The following is a 24,114-nucleotide window of genomic DNA, read 5'->3' as shown; positions in this document are numbered from 1 at the left end:
CTACCGGTTTATACTTCATTGTCTCATTAAGCTAAGAGTCTTTAAGGGCAACCAGCAAGACGGTGAATACTAAGGTAAATGATATTGAGTGGGATAATTTGTTGTTTTTTTCTGCAGTATCGTCGACACATATCTCGATTTCGATAGCATTAGAAAAATATTTTAGCAAACACGTATTAAATGACAGGTAAAACTAATAATTTGGGCTTGAAATTTATATTAAACTGTGATTGGATTCAAAGTTTGTATGGGAAAATTAATTATATTGCATTTACGTTAACCCTTTAATACCCAACTTTTTTCTAGTGCATGTAGGGTTTCAAAACTATTTTTTTTAAACGGTGGGATCAAGAAACTCGAAAAGCCTTTTTTCATAAAGATAGGTGCTTCCCTCGCAGCTACCCAATTTTTACCTTCCAATGCACAATACAATTCTTTTAGAATATTTACAATAGCCCAATTGCGTGGAACACTTATCCAAATACAACATAAATTGATGAGTTTTATCAGTTTTCAATAATATTGCAACATAACAAAGATATATGAAATTTTCCGTCGTCAACGCAAACTGTCCCTGGCAGCACTGCTCCATCAGACTAATTGCAATAACTTCTTTTCTAGAGCTGATTCTTGTAACTGTTAAAACTCAAATGAAAGGCAATAGTCGCATTTATTAGCCTTACTTGTATTTGTGAGCAAATCTTTTCTCAATCGAAAGTTATAGCTGTTTAAGAACGTGTTTTAACAAACAAGATGGGCATGAAGGGGTTAATAAAGATTGCTATTTCACTCAATATGAAAAACCAGTTTTATAAAACTATAGTTCAAATCTTGGATAACAACTTTGTTGAAGACGGTAACTAGCTGCGAGTTTTCAAAAAACATTTATAACGATTTTAAAACTTATGGTTTGAACCAAATGGAGAAATTCATTATTTCTTCCAACACTGTCAGTAAACCACCGACACCGATACTTTAAACTTAAATAAATGAGAATATAGTCATCGCAGAGACTTGGTACCTTTGAATGAAAAGCATGAATTGCTAAATAACAGACGTAGTCAGAAAATGAAAAGAAGAGGTTTATACCGCCAAATTAAAAATTAATCTTACGTGTTTGAGTGCTATTATTTAAGGGCTCTGCTGTAACCTCATTCAAAATGGTACAACGGTTTATAAGTTTAACATATTTTAAAACCCTTTTTTATCCGTTAAGAGTCAGAATTTCAAAAAAAAAAAATGCATATCCATAGATTCCTTGAAGTCTTAGAATTGTTTCTATTGACGATTTCGTTTGAGAACCTAGGAACGAAACCAGGATAGTTACTTCAAACGAACGTTTTTGATGAAATTGAGTTAGGTTCACGCAAAATACTGGTGATGTTAGCTAACCTGAAGTATACTCCAGGTTAGAACCCAACACGAATTCCAGAACTGAGTTAGTTTTAGCCTGAAGCAAAAACAACATAAAAGTTTTTAAGTGTAAATCCTACATGTTGTAAATGTAATTTCCCACAGCAACGTTTGTAGTATGATTCATATTTGGATCTATCAAAATATTAACAAAGTTCATTAATTTTTCCATGACGTAATGATGGCTTCTTTGAACATTTTTTAATCATATCGCCTTCATAGTTATTTGAAATTCTTGGTCCATATTCTGAAATTGGATGTCAGCCATACAAGATACATATCTACAAAAGTTATACTATTTGTTAATAAGGCATTTTTAACATTTAGGTTTATCCATAAGTTTTAGGACATTAAGTGAGTGGTGGAAAGTTCTAGGCGGTGGTCAGCTATTTTCGTCTGCGTCCCTTATCATCAATTTTTATACAGTGATTCATCAGCAGTGCTATCTTTGAAAATGAACCACCTTGGTTATGCAACTAATTTTTTCCGATCTTTTTTTTAAATGCAAATAATTAAGCAATCTTCATTTCATTATATTCTGAATTGCACATATTTTGTCGTATGTAATTTTAAATTTACTTTCATTTGATGGCATTGTAAGGGAACACGTATCCGCCGGTTGATGCCAATCGAATTGAAATTTCTTTAAACTGAATAAACTAATTTATTTGTTTGGTTAGTGTTTATTTGACCAACTAGGAAATGAATCCACTGGGTCTTTAATGCGGGTGGGAAATACGCATGGTCTTGTCTGAGTGAATCACTTTTGAATTATGTATGAGGGTAGAGAATTGACAATTCGCAAGATCAATTCAAATCCAATTACCAATTTGCGGCAATCATTTCAGCACGAGGAACTAATGTTTTATGGTCATATTTAATGCTTTACTTTTAGTCCCTTAACTCATCAGTCAATTATACTGAGCTAAGAATAAGTACGTACTATTTGGAAATGGGGGGTGTTTGAATCGTGCATGATGTTAATATCATTTCGGAATGCAGCATTTATATTTTTTTCTGTTTCGCGTCTTTATTGTAATATCGGAACGTTTACTCGAACGAGGTGGAAAATTTCAAGTTACGGGATCTCAATATGCTTGTGATTATACCAATAAGGACCATTTATAAATTCTGCCACGCGATTAGGAGGAAGAGATTTGACTAATTGTAACATAAATGGGGGGGAACCACGTCATGTGCTTTGACGCAATCGGCCGTTTTACACACGATTGCGCCATGTATATAGGAAATTCCATAGAACATGAACACTTTTGCGAGTAGCGGCATAAAAGTGCTACTACAAAATGAAGGATAAACTAAAAGAATTTGATTCGTATTAGACCAAGGGGAAAATTAACGTGGTAATAAGACAGAGAGTTAATTAGTATTGAGTAATCTTTGCGTGACATAATTTTTTAATGTTCCACCGTACCACTTTTAAACTCATTGTTAACGGTCCATTTTACATTGTCGACCACACTCAAAACAATCTCGATAAACGATTAGCCAGAGTTTAAACGCCTAGAAGATTTACGTATCCTACAGTCAATAAACTATTCAAACATGCACGAAAATATAGTCTCAGTCGCAACGCTTGCTTGAAGCGAATCCTGACTACAACCCACCCACTACCCAATCCGTGGTACTTATGGAAGTGTCACTGAGTCGAGGCCTTCCGTTAAGTAAGTACCACATCAACACTTCCTTTCTCATCCCAAGTTACGGTAAAGATGGTCGTGGCCCGCAATTGGGGCTCTCAGGCGAAACTCTCGCTTGGACTGGATCAATTGTTATTCCCAAACAATGCTCCCCAAGTAGTCTGGCTGGAAATGAGAGGCATCAGTCTGCAATCTACGAAGTATACCGTGCTTACGCAACGCAACGCAACGTATTCAGTGAGTGGTGGAAAGTTCTGCAATTGACCTTTCCATTCCATTCCTGCACTTCTCATATCATTATTACACGTGGAATATTGGGCGTAAACGAGGAAGGAATGTGGTAAACCTGGAACCTACTCCTAAATGACATTATAAAAAGCAAATTCAATCTGGAAATCCGAGAGTTTTAAATTTTTTTCAAGCGCGCCTGATTAAATATAAGAGTATAGAATATAACTTATGAATAGAAGGAGCCAAAAGCTATGTCCACTACCCCAATCAAAATGAAATAACAAGATTATAACACAATAAAATTTTCGTAACAGATTGTGTTATAAATTTGGTCTCTGTAGTAGTTAAAATAACAGAAAATTATAACAACGCGAGATATAGTTTTGAAATCTTTTTGTTATGTGTTTCTGATCGGAACGCTACTGCACATAATTAAAATTTATAAGTACATAGTAAAATAATTAAATATTGTTACTTCGTATGCGAACCTCATAGATAAATAATCAATATTTTCAACTATCATTTAATCTATTGTTCGAATGTGTATCAAAGCTCATTGTCTTCATAACTCTCCGAGCTCTCGATCGAAGCAGTTCGTTTTCTGGTGCTGTGCATAAAGTGAACAAGAATATATATTGTCAGTGAAGGTCAACTATTGTTTGAGGCAGTCTTTGTTCGCCGGTGCCCAGGCTGGTGAAGTGAATACCAGAATTGCCGGACACGCCGCTATATAAGCTAAGTATTATTTTTCTTTCTTTCGTTTCCCTTTCCCCGATCGGTCTACTTTTCCCTTTCCCCTGAATACAAATTTCATCTCTCGGTTACACCACGTGCTATCCTCGTGCCTAAATGGCCGAGGGCGAAGTAACATTGGATGGGAATGATATTCCCATGGATTTACCGGATAAACCCGATATTACTCCCTCCCCTGATTCCCCCAGTCCTCCCCGTATTAAAACATACCCAGCCAGTTCAAATGGACCCTGGGTGGTGTATTTCCGGCCCAACACGAAATCGCCCAATATTCTAGAAATATCACGGGAGCTGACTGCTAACTACCCGGCCGTAGCTCAGATAACACGTGTTCGAGCCAATAAGATACGCGTTATAGTAAATGACCTCGATCAGGCAAACCAGATTGCTCGCAGCGAGCGTTTTACGAAACAATTCAGAGTGTATGTGCCTTGTAGGGCAGTGGAGATCGATGGAATAGTCGCCGAACCGGGTCTAAAGTGCGAAGACCTGTTGAAGTACGGGGTTGGCTGCTTTAAGGACCCTTCACTTCAAAAGGTGAAGATTCTGGAATGCAAGCAATTGTATTCTGCAAAAACAGAAAATGATAAGACAACTTATTCTCCGTCAGACTCGATTCGGGTGACTTTCTCCGGGTCTGCTCTTCCCAACTATGTCCTCCTGGATAGGGTTCGCTTACCCGTTCGCCTGTTTGTACCGCGGGTAATGAACTGCAGCTATTGCAAGCAACTGGGCCACACAGCCACTTATTGTGGCAATAAAAAACGGTGCGGCAAATGCGAGGGAGAGCATGAGGATGACGCTTGCGGTGGAGAAACTGAGAAGTGTATTTACTGCGGGGGCCCTCCGCATGCTCTTAAGTCATGCCCGGTGTACAAGCAGCGCGGGGATAAAATTAAGCGCTCCCTTAAGGATCGCTCGAGGCACTCTTATGCAGAAATGCTAAAGAATGCTTCGCCATCTGTCCCTTCCGAAAATTCCTTTGCTCTATTGGCTGGCGTTGAGCAAGAATCTGACGACCCACAAGAGGGAACATCATTGGTTAACCCAGGGGAATCCAGGAAGAGGAGAAATCTAGCCTCCCCTACATTGCCTCGTAAGGGTGCCAAGGTGTCGTCCACTCAGAGTGCGCCATCTACAACCAATAAATCCAACGGAAGTGATGCACAAAAGCCGAAGCAATTTGCTCCAGGACTTGGAAATATTAATTCTAACAAGGAGTACCCACCACTTCCAGGGACACCAAAAACCCCAAGTGTCCCCGTTTTTCAAACAGATACTCAGTCCAGTAACGGACTAATGAAATTTTCTGACATAGTGGACTTAATTTTCACAGCTTTTAATGTTACTGATCCTCTTAAAAGCCTTCTGATACGTTTTCTTCCTATAGTGCAAACATTTTTGAAGCAGTTGACTACTAAATGGCCCCTCCTTGCAGCGATCGTATCCTTCGATGGCTAAGTCATCGAACGAGGTCACCGATTCGATCACTGTTCTACAGTGGAATTGCAGAAGTATCCTCCCGAAAATCGATTCCTTCAAATTCTTACTAAACAGTTTAAAATGTGATGCTTTCGCATTATGTGAAACCTGGTTAACTTCTGATATAAATCTCAACTTCCACGACTTTAATATAATCCGTCTGGATCGAGAAAACCCTTATGGAGGAGTACTTTTGGGGATCAAAAAGTGCTATTCTTTCAACCGAATTAACCTCCCTTCGACACCAGGCATTGAAATTGTCGCTTGTCAAGTTTTAATCAAAGGTAAAGACCTTTGCATTGCTTCCATCTACATTCCTCCTAGAGCCTCGGTAGGGCACCGAACGCTTTGTAATATCACGGAATCCTTACCGGCACCGCGGCTAGTTCTGGGAGACTTTAACTCGCACGGTACGGTATGGGGTTGTCTTCATGATGATAATAGATCAACATTAATCCAAGATCTTTGCGACAATTTCAACATGACCATCTTAAACACGGGAGAAATGACGCGGATTCCTACACCACCAGCACGCGCAAGCGCGTTGGATTTATCGCTTTGCTCGACATCGCTACAGTTAGATTGCATGTGGAAGGTGATCCCTGATCCCCACGGTAGCGATCATTTGCCTATCGTGATTTCAATTGCTAACGGTTCAAGACCATCGGAAACAATCAATGTCTCGTATGACCTCACACGGAACATTGATTGGAAGAGTTACGCGACCGCGATATCCGTTAAAATCGAATCCGCTCAAGAACTTCCTCCGGAGGAAGAGTACAGGTTTTTGGCTGGCTTGATTCTCGACAGTGCGAATCAAGCTCAGACTAAACCAGTACCCAGCGCGAATACCCATGGACGGTCTCCCACCCTGTGGTGGGATAAAGAGTGCTCAGAGCTGTACGCGGAGAAGTCCACTGCATATAAGGCCTTCCGGGAAGACGGGTTACCCGCTAGCTATCAACAGTACGCGTCGTTAGAAAGGCGAATGAAGAGTCTAATGAAAGCCAAAAAACGCAGTTATTGGCGCCGGTTCGTCGACGGGTTAACGAGAGAAACAGCGATGAGCACTCTTTGGGGTACGGCTCGACGTATGCGTAACCGTAATAGTACCAACGAGAGCGTGGAATATTCAAACCGTTGGATATTCGCTTTCGCCAAGAAGATCTGTCCGGACTCTGTCCCGGTACAGAAAACGTGCCGCGCCGCGTCTCCTCCCGATACCGCGAACGAAACACCGTTTTCGATGGTGGAGTTTTCACTTGCTCTCTTATCATGCAACAATAACGCCCCAGGGTTAGACAGAATCAAATTCAACTTGCTGAAGAATCTGCCTGACACTGCAAAAAGGCGCTTGCTGAACTTATTTAACAAGTTTCTTGAGGGTAACATTGTCCCTCATGACTGGAGGCAAGTGAAGGTCATCGCCATTCAAAAACCAGGAAAACCAGCCTCCGACCACAACTCGTATCGGCCGATTGCAATGCTGTCCTGTATTCGGAAGTTGTTCGAGAAAATGATCTTGTTTCGCCTCGACAATTGGGTTGAAGCAAATGGCTTACTGTCAGATACACAATTTGGCTTCCGCAAAGGCAAAGGGACGAACGATTGCCTTGCGTTGCTTTCTACAGAAATCCAAATGGCCTATGCTAACAAAGAGCAGATGGCATCAGTCTTATTGGATATTAAGGGGGCTTTTGACTCAGTTTCTATCAACATTCTGTCAGAGAAGCTGCACCAGCATGGTCTTTCACCGACTCTAAATAACTTTTTGCTAAACCTGTTGTCTGAAAAGCACATGCACTTTTCGCATGGCGATTTAACAACATCGCGATTTAGCTACATGGGTCTTCCCCAGGGCTCATGTCTAAGTCCCCTGCTCTACAATTTTTACGTTAATGACATTGACGACTGTCTTGCCAATTCATGCACGCTAAGGCAACTTGCAGACGACGGGGTGGTCTCTGTTACAGGGCCCAAAGCTGCCGACTTGCAAGGACCATTACAAAATACCTTGGACAATTTGTCTGCTTGGGCTCTTCAGCTGGGTATTGAGTTCTCCACGGAGAAAACTGAGTTGGTTGTTTTTTCTAGGAAGCGTGAGCCGGCGCAACTCCAGCTTCTATTAATGGGTGCAACGATCAACCAGGTTTTCACATTTAAATATCTCGGGGTCTGGTTCGACTCTAAAGGTACCTGGGGATGTCACATTAGGTATCTGAAACAGAAATGCCAACAAAGGATCAATTTTCTCCGAACAATAACTGGAACATGGTGGGGTGCTCACCCAGGAGACCTGATCAGGTTGTACAAAACAACGATATTATCGGTGATGGAGTACGGGTGTTTCTGTTTCCGCTCCGCTGCGAACATACACTTCATCAAACTGGAGAGAATCCAGTATCGTTGCTTGCGCATTGCCTTGGGTTGCATGCATTCGACCCATACGATGAGTCTCGAAGTGCTGGCGGGCGTTCTTCCGCTAAAAAATCGATTTTGGGAACTCTCATATCGATTGCTCATCCGATGCGACACTCTGAACCCGTTGGTGATTGAAAACTTCGAGAGGCTCGTCGAGCTTAATTCTCAAACCCGATTTATGTCCTTGTACTTCGACTACATGGCACAGAGCATTAATCCTTCTACGTATACTCCCAACCGTGTTCGTTTCCTAGATACTTCTGATTCTACTGTATTCTTCGACACATCCATGAAGGAAGAGATTCGTGGAATCCCGGACCATATACGCCCTCAAGTGATCCCCAATATATTTTATAATAAATTCCGAGAAGTCGACTGTGACAAAATGTTCTACACTGACGGATCAAATCTCGATGGGTCCACTGGCTTCGGTATCTTCAACAATACTATCACCGTTTCATTCAAGCTCAATGATCCCGCTTCAGTTTACGTCGCAGAGTTAGCTGCAATTCAGTACACCCTTGGGATCATCGACACTCTGCCCACAGATCACTACTTCATCATTTCGGACAGCCTCAGCTCTATCGAGGCTCTTCGTGCGGTGAAGCCTAAAAAGCAATTCCCGTATTTTCTGGGGAAGATACAGGAGTCCTTGTGTACGTTATCTGAAAAATCTTATCAGATTACCTTTGTTTGGGTACCCTCTCATTGTTCTATCCCGGGCAATGAAAAGGCCGACTCATTAGCAAAGGTGGGCGCATTAAATGGTGAAATATACGAAAGACCAATCTGCTTCAACGAATTTTTTAGTATTTGTCGTCAGAGGACACTCAACAGTTGGCAAACCTCGTGGAGCAATGGTGAACTTGGACGATGGCTACATTCGATTATCCCAAAGGTATCAACGAAGCCTTGGTTCAGGGGGATGGATGTGGGTCGGGATTTTATTCGTGTAATGTCCCGACTTATGTCCAACCACTACACCTTAGATGCACATTTGCGGCGTATTGGGCTTGCGGAGAGTAGTCTGTGCGCTTGTGACGAGGGTTATCATGACATCGAGCACGTTGTCTGGGTATGCGCCGGGTATTTGGACGCCAGGTCTCAGTTAAAGGATTCCCTTCGGGCCCGAGGTAGACCACCCAATGTCCCAGTCCGAGATATGCTGGCAAATCGTGATTTCCCCTATATGTCCCTTATTTATACTTTCATAAAAACGATAAATATCCCAATTTAGCCCCTCTCTTTTTATTTCTCGTTTTTAGAAGTTTTCTCTTGCCGTGTGGAACCGATAAGCTTCAGACTGCCACTATGTAACCGCCGTCGCCCTTATCGCTACGGAATCTGAAGCGAGAGTGACTCGAGGTCCGAAGGATTCCCTTTGAAGGATTCCCCGCGGGTCCGAAGAATACCATCCGCCAATCCGACCTACTAGACTGATGCGCAAATTTGTTTCGCTGATCTCCCGTTTGCCCGAAAGTTGCAAGTTTTGCTCTTCTCTACCGGTCACCATCTACGCCTTCTCTCCCCTGTCCTTGATACAACTACTTCTACACCGATTTTGGAAATGACCAAGCATAAGTATCCGATAAAAAATCAAATTTGTATTCCGTATTCCTAGTTTTAAGATAGTTGTAATTTCTACTCTTTGTTAAAACTATTGTCCCCCATCTTGTAAATAGAATTGTATCCCTAGTTTTAAAACATCTGTGAAATTTTTCATAAATATTTGTTCCCCCTTTTTGTGTACCAAACTATATTGTTAGTTTTAAGATAACTGTAAATATTTCCTAAAAAACTATTAGTATTGAATTCCTTGTTTTAAAATTTTTCATAAAAAAAATCTTTTGCCCCCTCTTTTATATATAGAATTTTTTTTTTCTAGTCTTAAGATAGCTGTAAATTTTTTCTCTTTTTTAAAAAAATATTTCAACATTGTAACCTCCTAGTTTTAAGATATTCAAAATGTAAAAACAAAAGAATTCGGCACCGCCAAGCTAACGCATTTGTGCCTATCAAATAAACGAAATGAATATATATATATATAAAGCTCATTGTCTTATATAAAACAGTTTTTACAATATGCTTTGTTTACAATGTTTGCCGAAAGGTTCGATATTGTTGTGTTGTTCCAAATAACACAGCAACTGAGTCATTAAATAGTGGTATTCAAACACATAAAACGTCTTCTTAGTTCGACGGTCTAAACCTGCGCTGGAGATATATTCATTGTCTTATACAAAGCAATCTAAAAAGGGGCTGGGGAGTACACAATCTGCCCCTCTTTTTTTATTTATCTGACTACTTCTATGAATCAGCAATTCATTCTGAGCATTTCATTCGAAGGTACCAAGTTTCTGCGATAACAATATTCCAAAGGGTGAGTCGCTTAGAACAATGTGCCATAAACACTATGTTAGCAACGAGAACACGATATAAGAATACGATCCACAGTAATACACAATCATTTCACTCGTTATCACATGTGTGGCACATTGAGGCACACTTCTGTAAACTAGAGCCAACAACAACAGCCAACAAAGTGTAAATTGCCACGCTTGCAGCAACCCGTGTTTTTGCTTTGCTGAACACCATGGCACATCATGGCACATTGCGGCACAGGCTATCATGCTGTTTATTTGCAAGCACAACTCGATTTGTGTTAGGCGAGTAACTCCTTGCAATATTCTCATTTATCTCAGTTTTAAATGTCGATGTCAGTGGTGCACTGGCAGTGTTGGAAGAAATAATTGATTTATGCATTTGGATTGAACTGTAACTTTTAAAATAGTTATAACTATTTTTTGAAAACTCGTAACTAGTTATGGTCTTGGACAAAGTTGTTAACCAAGGTTTGAACTCTAATTTTATAAAGCTTGTTTTTCATATTGAGTGAAATAGCGATATTTTTTAACGTTAATGCAAAAGAATTGATTTCCCCATATAAAATCCCATACAAACTTTGAACGTAATGCGCAAACCCGGGAAGTAAACAACCGCTCTCAACTTTTGCACAAGCATTTAGGACCACAAAGGAACTAAAAAAGAGCAGTTCCCGCTAGTTTGAATCATTTTAAAGTTTTCCCATACAACCGCTAGCCACTGTAATGGACATCGTTTTTCACTTCACGACACATTTATCTATTTGCAGATCGGCAAGCCTGGGCAGCAGTACGACACAACAAACCGACTCGGAATAGTTGTGGGCAGAGTGGCCAACCATAGGGATTTTTGTTTTTTATACGAATCTACGGTTTAACACTAGGAATCTACGGAATTTCCATTATTTCTTCAGAAGTCTGCGGAAATTTAATAAAACATATTCATATTCGATTTTTTTCTATCGAATTTATATTGTGTAGCCTAAAAATTGTTGCAATCTTCATGGTGTTTCTGAAAACTGACTACAAATAGTCAATCATGCATGTTCTACTCGAGCGGATTCATCAAATTTAATTCGACCTGGCTTTTAAGGAAGGGACTAGTCTCCGCTTCCTTCCAGTCCCAATATCCCAAGTTAAGATAACGACAGGAATAAACCAGAATTTGGAAAAACAAAAATGTTATTTTGGAGTGTAGGCCAACATGATTTCGTAGTATGCCTGATGTAAGATTACTTTCTAGAAGATAAATGATGAAGTCTGTTTTGGGTCGATCAAGATATATTTTCTTTTGATTGCCAACGTGGATTATTTTTCCAGTGCTATAAGAATTCACATAACAAACTTTTGGTTTAATACTAGCGATTGCCGATGGGTCAGACTATTTCAAACACTGTCTAGCAATTTGTGTAGTGAAAAACGATGTCTATATTTCGGACTTTTGTTCGAAAATGCTAGGCAGTACGCTGACGTAGAAGGTGAAACATTTTTTTTGGATATTTTGTAAAACCGGATTTTTTTAAAGTTATTTAAACTGTATTGCTCAAAATTTAAATAAAAATTTCAATGTTAACCTGTTGGTATATTTTGTAATGCGTTAGTGAATGCGACAACGAAAATCTTAGACATTTTCGAAAAAGTTGTCAGAATATCATCTATATGTAGCTATCCGTGCAAATGAGAGCCAGATTTCTGTTCCTGAATCAATTTTGCAATATTTAGTGTCGATCAAATTGATTTTTATGTAAACAAAACTGAAAATTATACGGTGTTTGATATTCTGTATAGCACATTCCACACGGATACGAACCAATAACGGCCTTATGAAGATGATTACAACAAAGTCATGGCTCTTGATTTCAAAAGTTCCTTTTTAGAATACATACTTTTTGATTTCAAAAGTTCCTTTTTAGAATACATCCTTAATAAATTTTAGAAATACAGCTTGCCTAATCCATTTCTGGATTTCAAGACAGCGTACGATTCAGTGCAACTGTGGTTACAGAAAATACTTGAACATGGCTTTCCAAAAAGATTGATTAACTGATGAAGCTGGATGGGTTAAAAATATGTGCTAGACTAGCTGAAGAGATATCCTATTCCTTTGTTACGTTAGATGGATTGAATTAGAACGAATCACTTCATTGTTTTACATAGCACACGAAGGTGCGATACGAAGATGTGCTCTTTAAAGAAACGGAACTATCATCATAATATCTCATATGCTTCCGAATGACATCGACAACGTTTGAGTCGATGGTTAAGCAGGGTAAGAGCTGGTTTGTGCCTTTTAAAAAGGAAGCTGCCCAACGCGGACTGACTACAAACTCTAACAAGATAAAGTTCATGGTATCTGATCCCGATCAGAAACTCATATCAGAAATATTTCAAAAATATATCTCACGTTGTTACTTGTTATAAATTTCTGTTATTTTAACTACTAACGAGACCAAATTTGTAACACAATATGTTACAAAAATTGTATTCTGTTATAATCTTGTTATTTCATTCTGATCGGGGTGGAGAACGAGGCTGTCCGAACGATGTTGATCCTTGGGTGGTAATGGTTGAAATGCGGCATGAGGTTATCGTTGAGTTTATAAATATTGGAACACTAGTGACTTGTGATAGTAGTGTTAGCGGGGAGTTAAAAGAGCGTATTGCATCTGCTAATGGGACTTCCTACGGTTTGTGTTGTCAGCAGTCCGTAGCTTACGGATACTCACATAACTTGCTCTATACGAATCACTGATACTCCCTGTCGTCAGCCATGGTTGTCGAAAAATACAAACTATAGAGTGCTTGGTGAGTTTGAGAGATGAATTCAGCGCTCAGTACTCAGCGGCACAACAGAGAATGACACAAAAGCATGAACCACGAGAAGTATCAACTGTACAAATATACTGACTACACTGATAATATAAATTCGTAAATATTATGAAATTGAACCTGAAATACACGAATTCATTCGTCGTTTTCTGCAACGAAGTATTTTCGTGCATTGTAAATAGTAGGTTTCGTTCATTTCATAAACAAGAATGGCCGCTTGGTGAACGAAAGCTTTCGTAAATTTTACATATTTGGTATAAACTGCACGAATGTTATTGTTGATATCGACATTATTTTTCGTGAATGAAACGAAATGTTTTGTTTATTTTAATAAACCTTTTTGTGTATATTACGACCGATTTCGTTGGTTTCACGAATTCATTTCGTTCATCATAGAAAAGTTTTCGTATTTATTAGCTTATTTTTTACATTCGATCTTTTGGGATCGATGTCTGACAACACCGATTTTTTTAATTTAAAAAAAATCGATCTGGCCAAATCGGTTTTATTGTGGTATGAAGAAATGGTCGTTTGATGAACGAAAGTTTTCGTAAATGCTACTTATTTAGTGTACATTGAACGAATGTTATCGTTGAAAGCGACATTATTTTTCGTGAATGAAGCGAATAGTTTCGTTTATGTATATTACGAACGATTTCGTTGGTCACACGAATTCATTTCGTTCATCTTAGAAAAGTTTTCGTATTCATTGGAATATTTTTTTTTTCAATCGATCTTTTAGGATCGATTTATGACAATAACGATTTTTTAAACTAAAAGGTTCGATCTGGCAAAATCGATTTTATTTCAACCTCGCATCTCAAGAGGACTAGAAAGTTTGTGGTGTGAAGTAATGGCCGCTTGATGAACGAAAGTTTTCGTAAATTTTACTTATTCAGTGTACACTGCACGAATGTTATCGTTGATAACGACATTATTTTTCGTGAATGAAACGAAATGTTTTGTTTATTTTAATAAACGTTTGTGTATATTACGAACGATTTCGTTTGTCTCACGAATTCATTTCGTTCGTCTTAGAAAAGTTTTCGTATTTAATAGCATATTTTTTCATTCGATCTTTTGGGATCGATATTTGACAACACCGATTTTTTAATTTAAAAAAAACAATCTGGCAAAATCGATTTTATTGTGGTATGAATTGCCGCTTGATGAACGAAAGTTTTCGTAATATTTACTTATTTAGTGTACACTAATTGCACGATTGTTGTCGTTGATAACGACATCATTTTGGTAAATGAAACGAAATGATTCGTTTATTTTAATAAATGTTTGCGTATAATACGGACGATTTTGTTGGTCGCACGAATTCTTTTCGTTTATCTTCGAAAAGTTTTCGCATTTATTACCATATTTTTTCAATCGTTCTTTTCGGATCACAACAATGATCCATGACAACAACGATTTTTTTAACTGGCGAAATCGATTTTATTTTAACCTGCTCACCTCTTTTGAGGACTAGAAAGATTGTGGTGTGAAGTAATGGCCACTTGATGTACGAAAGTTTTCGTGAATTTTACAAATTTAGTGTACATTGCACGATAACATTCGTTTGAAAATTTGAAAACAGCAATATTTTTCCGGAATGAAACAAAATGTTTCGTTTATTTTAATAAACGGTTGTGTATATTACGAACGATTTTGTTGGTCGCACGAATTCATTTCGTTCATCGTAGAAAAGTTTTCGTGTTTAATAGCATATTATTTTTACATGGCTCCAGCAGAGAAAAACTCAAAATTCTTCATACAAAACCAACGAGCAGTTCTCGATGGCTCAACTGGATCCGTTCTGCTCCGGATTATGGATCAACTGGAAGCGAAAGAGGTTCAGGAAATCTTCCTGAAACCGGAGGACACGGATACGGTTACTAAATAGTCAGACCGAGATCGTCGTGATGATCAACAATTATTGACCCATTGACCTCTTTTTTGACGTTGACGGTTTGACGAATGATGCTCGTAAATATTACGAAGACTTTCGTATATAGCAGTGAACAATTCGTTTGCCTAATTAAGCCGTTTCTTAATAAGCCAACGAAAGTCGTTTCGTGGTTTTCACGAAAAACTCGTAATAAAAAATAAAAGTGTTTCAATTAAACTACGAATGATTCATCATATGTACGAACAAATTCGTATATTTTATGAAAATTGTCTGTACGAATCTAATTCGCTGCGATTTACGAATATATTCTATCAGTGTAGAGCTTCCATATCCCGCCGGTTTTCAGCTTCCCGGGATTCGGGAAATAAATAATCAATTTCCCGGGAAATCCCGGGAATACAGAAGAAAAATAAAAAGGTTTATGATTTTCTTGGAAACAAAAGAATAAATCGAAAAGTTGTCAAACCCGTTTGATTGCATGTGTATCTGTCCTAAAAGCAGTTGTCCGAAAATTGCGATTTGGTGGCCTACACATCATTCAATCATTCGATAACTCGTCAAAAAATTTACGCAACATCAAGTTCTTTTGATGATTTTTCTTAGCTTTATGTATAACCTAAATTTTGGAAATTACGATTACGATTGGGATTAAACGCAGCTGCTGGAGTTACTGCCCAAAATTGGAATTCGTTGTTCTGATACGATGGAAAGTAATCAATTTAATGCAAAGCACCTTCTTTAGTAATCTTGAATGAAAAGGTTGAGCCCCTTCAGGGTAGCACAGAGAACAGACATCCACGATCGAACAAATTTATTAATAAAACGTGTGTAAACATATAAATTAATATATGATAAACCACTAGCGCCGCCAAACCAACTTATCCCAACTATCCGTCAAATCCATTCCGGAACCGGTTCGAAATCCTGAATGGCTTCTGTATAGAATCTTGCTCAAAGAAAGCAACTGGTTCCGACTCAATCGGTTGATGCATTTGAGATAGAATTCATACTAAATCCACTCAGAAGTCCGAACCGGTTCCGGAATGATTTGATTGGGTAGAGGTATAACCGCTGTCAATTCAGTCGAACTCAGCCACTAAAAAACATGACGACAGTAGCGCACTTGATGAAGATATCCCAACTACCTTCGAAGCCGTTATGGATTTTTACACAAGTTGAATGATGAAGATGGGCGTCTGTTCTCTGTGAGGGTAGTGTGCAGTTATTTCCGACCAAATGAGAAACTGTGATATATGGAATCCATTTCCGTCACAGTAGGATCAGCATCATTTCGAATTAAGTGTGAATCAAAATCAAGCAGATAATGTACGAACTGTGCAGCGGTGGATGAAACCTACCATCGATTTCTTGCCATGGGTGAATATCTGGATTGTTTGATCTTATCCCTTCAAAAATTCTTTTTTGCATCCTTGAAAGCGACATTCAAAGAGTTTTGATGCACATTTAGACAGATACAGCGTTATGTATTTCTTTCAATTCATCCAAAAATTTACAGATATTGCAGCTACGGTATAACGAATTAGACGAAATATGCATTCGATGAACCGACCAAATATTTCTGCAGACGTTCTAGAAACATTCCTTATTTTAAATAGCGTTTGCGTTAAGCATAATATCACTAAAAACCATCCCAAGTTTTGAAACATACACTCATCGATTTTTTAAGAAAGTACCGCCATTTCCATTATTAATTTGATTGCAAGCCCTTTCATTCACAATCTAACTATTAAAATAAACTATTAAAAGAATTGTTAAATAATCTGATCAATGGGCAGGTTGCAGAGATATCGTGCGCATCACTAACGCTACAATCTGCATTCACTACTCACTCCAAATGTTTGACGGTAAAAATATTTCCTACAGAATTTTTTTCGCGGTACCTAAGCCTTTTGTAATAAATTAAATATCTTTTTTCCCGGGATCCCCGAATCCTGGGAATGAGAAAACACCATTTCCCGAGAATCGGGAATCCCGGGAAAACCAAACATCCCGGGAATCCCAGGAAATAAATTCCCGGGATGGAAGCTCTAATACTGACGTCGCACAGTTGCCGGAGGCCTGGCATAACCTCAAAAAGTTATATATAAATTAATAATATTTTATATTTTTCCTAAACTTATCATGTATTGGAAGTTACATATTGAACGATTTTTAACAGCAGTTTAAACATGGCGATGTCCGGACTTTTTAATGATTTTCTTTTTCGAAACCATACCCAAGCAACCAAAAGTGCGTATAAGGGAGCCGGATAAGCTTCCCGTTTTAAGTAATTTTGCGATACGTTTTGTGTACTAATAGCGGCTTGCGTAGCTTTCAAGTTCCATTAAAGCTTAAGCAGCTTGAAAGTTCGCTAAGAACTTTATGTGAACTTTAAAGTGTGCTTTTTAAGTATTATCCGAACTTCTGGTTGCTTGGGTAATTTTTATGATCACTTCAAATGCTGCTCTTTTGATTTTGGTCCGATTTTAGCATTACTAGTTTCATTTTGCAGGGAAACGGAAGAAATTTGTTTGCGATTAAAATATATTTGCAGAATTTGCATGGAACTATGACCTTTTCGTCTATTTATGTCTGAAATGCATTGGTGCTCCGGTTAAGCAATAATAGCGGCATGTTACAGTTTCTTGTTCTACTCGTAAACAATTCCGGACCATTAAAATGCAGTGATATTTCCAGATTTTCAAACAACTACATTGGTTGATTTGAGTTTCACATATTGGATATGTGAACAGGGTTCCTACATCCGGGATTAACTGCAGTAGAAATGGAGCCGTTCTTGTTGAATGTAAATATAATGTTTGTCATGCAACAGTGCACTTGTATCTGAGTTCTAATATTAAGTGCAAATCTGACAAGCAATAATAGTCGAAAAGTAGCTCTACCAATTAATGCTTCTCAGAACAAATCTCGACGACAAACCCTATGCCGGTAACATAAATAATAATACTTATGTAGTAAAATTTCATTAACTCTGTAAGCGGCCTTATGAGTGGTAATCTTTTGCCCACGCCAAACTTGACTGAATATAGGACGAGGCTGAATAGCCTTGCAACAGCTGTTTCCAGCCATCTTACCACCCTTGCCACTTTGTGCGTAATATATTTCAAGGAGCAACACTTCACTTGCGTATAGGGGAAGATGGAGTAAAACGTACCCCCTAAGGAAATATGACTATAAATTAGCTATAGAACATGAATCGGGAGAAATTAATTAATGATATCATTAACCAATATTAACCAAAATATTCAAAAACATGGTAAATATTTTATTTTTCGAAATCATAACAATTTACTCTTCATAATATAGGCGGGACAAAACGCAGGGGGCAAAATGCACCGTAGCAACGGGGCAGAATACTCGGCGAACAAGCAAGTAATTTTGTTTTCTGTCGGGATGTCACAAAAGTGTACTATTAAATTAAAGAAGATGGAGCTTTCTCCAGTAGATATAAAAAGTAGATCATTTAATTTTTTTTTTTTTTTTCATACAGTGCAACAGAATAACGAATCACGGTAAATATAGCACAGGAATGCACTGATATAATGGTGAAACAGCATTTATATATGTTGAAAATGCTTATTACGTGAGCCACAATAATTGGGTCATCAAGTAATATGCTGTTTTTTATTTTTTCCGATGCAGCTGAAGTTGAAGATACGTAGTCGAACTTTTTTTCGCTTAAGTGCGCAAAATAACAAATATTTTTTTTTATTACGACCACACCTTCCATTGAACTACCTTGATCCCTTTCCTTTTGCTGGGATAATTGTCAAAAATGCTAACCCATGTGGCTAAATTCACTGTCAATGAAGAGCGATAGTGTCAAACGGGTACGTGTTTAAATTTTCATTGAAAATCGATTAAGAATTATTCTGAAGTTTTAAGGATTGAACATATATATTGTTATATTCAGAGAGATGAGCTCTATCGGTTTATATAATAAAAGAAGAATTTCATTCTTCATTTAATGACCTAATTACACGAGAAGAGCACGTTATTGTGTTTTGTTTATATCTCGGGCTGCAATTGATATACGTTTGGGAAACTTTAGCGGAGTATGTTTACTATAGCGGAGGTCCGGCTGGTGTCACTGTTTTCCAGATATTTTCAGCACCTTTTAGTAAAAGTAAGAGGTGCATTTTTCCCCATCTTCCCGTAGGTCGGAAATTCGACAGCGTCGGAGGGGCAAACAGAAAGGCTTTCTGATAACATTAAGTCGACTCGAAGAAAACAAGCAGAAGCGTTAAGCAGAAGGCAGTTTCAAACATGATTGATTTAATAAATAGTTTTTAATTAGTTTTTAATTATTTTAATAACCATTGAAATCAATGGTATTACACTTTGAATCTCGAGTTTAATTATACAGTCATATAAACTGTGCCAAAATTATCAACAACAAAAATGTATAGTAGCAAAGTCGTCCCTGGTGCAGCGATTTTTTTCCTGTTAGAGGCAACTTCGCAACTGCGACCACTATTTAGGTTAACATTTGTAGCTGCCCCTATTAGTTATACATGCTTCACATTATCCAAATCCATTATATTTGGAAGCAAGCTATTGGTTTATCCACATGTGTCGTCCCGGCCGGGTACTACTTTATTGATGTAATAAAGAGCCGTTCGGGACAAGTATATCACACATCGCTAGGCATCATAAGATGCCTTCCGGAGTATTGTTGCATTTAAAGATATAATTCTGTACAATAGCAGAAAATATGTATCGAGCTCTCAGGCTCGCAGCGAATAGCAAGTAACTTCCTTATAAGGGTTTCCCGGTTGCGATAGCGTTAACATTACTATCTAAAACTTCTAATTCCCGATCAAAAAAGATTTTTTTGCCATTTCAAAGCCAAATCAGTTACGATAGAAATATATTAAAAAATGAGTTTCGTGCGTGAAAATTTTACATTCACCTTTTATTTTTTTTGTTCAAATTCCTTCACAAGAAAAAGAAAAAGAAAATACACTCGGATTACACAACAAGACATTACTTCCGATTACGCCAGCATAGTTTTAAAAAACATATTTCCGAAAACGCGCTCATTGTTTCACCCAGCGAGTAGTACGAGCTTGCTTCGTGCTTTTGCTCTGACAACGATGCGCGCTCGTAGCTCAGTTCACGCCAATTTTGTTCAAAATATTGTAGGCGTCTCCCGAAAGTGGCTCTAACCACTCCAAAAGAATTTATCCCATTTTTAATTCGGTTGATTTGTTATATCTGCTTATTTATATCTCATTCTCTTTCGACCAGGGCGACATTTCCAAAAGCATATTGTTTCTGCTAGAATAAACAAAAAAATCAAGATATTGGTTTAGCGTCACATATACACGTAGTCCCACAACTGTGAACAGTGATACAGGATCAGCCTAAAACTGAGTTGAGCTATTTCACCACATTCACAAATCGCCTGCCCGATTTGAGATTGTAGGGCAAAGTTTGAAATTCTTTTCTCTTGAATCTACTTTGGGATTGTAGACTTGAACTTTACCCTAAAATATTCCAGTGCAGGAAATCGAGGAAAGTCGATTTATGGATCAATTGCAGGTAGAGTGTTCAGAGACAGGATATTGCTATGATACTATTCTACTTATTTCGATTTTGTGTTTTCTACACCTATTTCACATGTAGCCTGGAACACATTGTATTTTCTAGCCGCATCGGGAATTATCATCTCTCGTTTTAAATTGAAAAAAATAACATTCAAAATGAACAGTTCTACTCTGCCTCTTCATCCGAGAAACACGCTTGCCCACCGGTGTCGACCCCTCTCCATGGTTCGGAAACAAATACGAAAGGAAGATGGCGAGCGTTCAAAACAATCATCAAACCATCGGTCTGAAAATTCCACCCGCGACGTCACTTTCACCTCTAGTTTCATCGCTGGAATATGTGACTGGTGTACGGCGAACGACACGGCTAGAAACGACCATTTTCCAACCGAAATACACATCAATCGCCTCCACCCAACACTACCCGTGGCAGATGCAGGCTATACGACAGCGCCAACTGGGACACCTGCGACGTCTCAATACAAAACCAATACGAAAACTATCCTAAAAGTCAAGCAAAATAGCTTTCATCATCACTACCAATTCCTAATCGCCAACGAAGCCCAGCCCGCTGTTTACTTCCTGCGTAAAAGCAGACTACAAGCCTCAACGACCACTATCACGTCCGACTTGCTTCACAGTCACCTACAATAAACTATTCAATGGAATAGAACTCGCTTTTAAAGCCGAGTTTTCCGTTCTAGGTTTAAAACCGATTCGTTCCAGAATACCTATCCTTCTTTCAATTTCATTGCTTTCGTTTCTCTTAGCCTTAGATTTGCTGAAAATAGTAAAAAAATCGATACCTTGCGGCAATTAAAATATACTAACATATCCCAGGCGTTTCGCGAGACCAACGAATTACCGCAAGGTTCAGTACTATTAGTAACGCTATTACTTGTTAAGATAAAGTTGCGTTTTGCTACGCTACCCAGAAACGTCTACGCCCAGCCGAATATCATTCCAGGTGGTCGAAACACGTATCATCACCCACTGCTGCGATACCCACCACCTAGACGACTCAGACCAATCCGCAAGCAGCAAGCAGAAAGCGGCTGGTCTGCTTCCGCCATTCCAAGAGCCAATTAGCACTGCCTGTCGGACGATCATTAATACATAGTAAAATCTTGTACGGGATTGAACTGACGTGTCTAAACCTAGAAGGGCTCTCAACTTTTCTCGGGCCATTATACCACGAAGCAGTGCGGATAACCTCCCGGCTACTATCAAGCACCCCTGCCAAGGCAGCTTACATGAGGCCGGAATACTATCCTGCCGCTGAGAAGCAGCCAGAGTACCTTGGGTGAACCTCCTTGAGAAGACTGCGAGTGACGAATGCCTGCTGCTTACCTTCGCGGCCAACATACATGAGGTATTCATCAACAAACCCTGCATGACCCCGGACCAAATAACGACGTCTCATCCGCCGATGGCTTCAAGGCAGACGATGGCGTCGGAGCGGGAATCAGCGAACTATGGAGCGGCCTTTTCTTACACCTACCAGCCCCCTATTCAATCTGCACCGCCGCATCTTCACTGATCCCCTATCGGTTTTGAAAGATCTCGCTTCGGGAACTCCGACACACCCCTTCGTACAGGCTATCGAAGGCCAACGAGATCAACTGATCACACTAGGCTGGGTCCCGGTATCAAAGAAAACACGAATGCCGACAGTCGAGCCCTACATGGCAGACGAGCCCGAAACCGATTCCTAGTCGAGATAACACCGATAACTACAAGGACCTCAAAACCAATCTGCACTACGGATTCACCCACCACGGGCTGAGGTCCCAAGGCCACACACACAATGTCAAGAGATCTACCGACAGTTGGACAGACCGGGACAGTTAGAAGAAGTAAAAGATATTCTCCTGTCTCCTGGTGGGGCACATCAGGGTGACTCACGCACACGTCATCTCCAGCGTTCTAACACCAGAATGCATACCCTAGAACACCCGACTCTCCGCCAAGTACTTCCTCTGCAACTTCCAGGAGCTCGAGGACCTTTTGGCAGCAATACGGTTTGGCTGGATCTATACGGGACATACTAACCAACGACCTGGTCCGCAACGCCCCCCACCTCCCTTCACCACCCGAGTGTAGGCCCCCACAACCAACGTTTCCCGAATTCCATAGCTAACTTACTCATCTGTGGGCCCTTTGTGTATATATTTTTATTTTGCGCATTTTTAGGCCTCAAAACATCGAATTTTTGGGAAAAACGTTCCCGGATGCCGCAAAAAATCATTATTTTTTCAACTAATCATTAAGGTCACTAACGGGATTTTTGAGTTTTAAGATTTTGATTGATCTACTGAACTTGCATAGTGATAACCGCATGCCTCTTAAATTAAAAAGGACTTCGGAGGAAACACCATAGCTCCACCAATTATCAATTTTTGTGAAGTAATGTTTGATTTTTTTTCAATGGAAAATGTGCTATCACAAAACTATAACTTTGATGTGATAAAACCATTGCTTAATACCCTTAAAAAAATTCTAACTTTTCTCAATTTTTCTCACTAGAAGGCATGTAAGGTATGTAAGGAAGACACCTTATCTTCAGTATCATCATCTCCGCAATACAGTGTTGATATCATTCAACAGGTTAATCCAAACCGTTTCATTTTGCGAACCAACTAAGAGCACGTGGTTGAAAGTGACAACGTTTGAATTAGCATTCTTGTGTATATAGAAAATTACTATACAGAGGTAAGGCTACATGACCTGTTACCGCGTGCCTCTCCTGAGATAACTGCAGAATCCAGCGCCAACTGACAACAGAGTTTTCAGCACCAGGACCTTAACCCAAACGGTTGCCAAATTTATGCCAGCAGTTTAGGCCCTAATAACGGCCGCAAAAGTAGCATCCAGCATTCCATCATCAACTGGTCGGTGTTAAGTCAGACCGGACTAAGTCGCAAAATATCAAAAAGTGAGTTAATGATAGTACTGGATAAAGAATTTCTTCGGCTACATTCCACTGTTGCCAGAATTGTAATATGTTATAATAAGCATGAATTATGGCAAAAATTATTTTCGAATTATCATGTAAAGGATGCTAAGAATAAAACTTTAAACTCGTTTTTCTCGAAATCAATGCAATGTGACTTAGTCCGGTCTGACTTAACACCGACCAATTGTAAGTAACATCGGTGAAGAAGTCAATAACAATGAGGAGGAGAGACTGGTCGCTCGTAAATGCAAGAATCAGGGAAGAACATCTGATTGCGAGCGCCACGACAGCTTTAGCGATAATGACAGGAACGCCAGGTGCGAATTAAATGACCCCCATGACGCAATAGACGAGAAGATAAATGGTTTCCCGCCGCGAAAGAAGGTATATAAAAAGGCGCAATAAAAAGTTGCGTGCACGAGATCTAATGGAAAATCAGTTGTTAAGTTCATTTTTATTTCTACATTTTGTAAACATATCAAGGATCACCGGCTCTGTTAAGCCACCGCTATGAGCCGTA

General features: G+C 39.1%; 1 protein-coding gene across 1 annotated transcript in view; it reads right to left on the bottom strand.

The window, feature by feature from the left end:
• LOC131684425 (astacin-like) overlaps positions 1-24,114 on the bottom strand; it is an 85,847-nt gene that overhangs the window by 36,496 nt on the left and 25,237 nt on the right. The gene's annotated exons all lie outside the window — the stretch shown is intronic.

This window comes from Topomyia yanbarensis, chromosome 2 (assembly GCF_030247195.1).
Source record: "Topomyia yanbarensis strain Yona2022 chromosome 2, ASM3024719v1, whole genome shotgun sequence".
NCBI lineage: Eukaryota > Metazoa > Arthropoda > Insecta > Diptera > Culicidae > Topomyia > Topomyia yanbarensis.
This window is presented reverse-complemented; position numbering and strand designations above follow the sequence as displayed.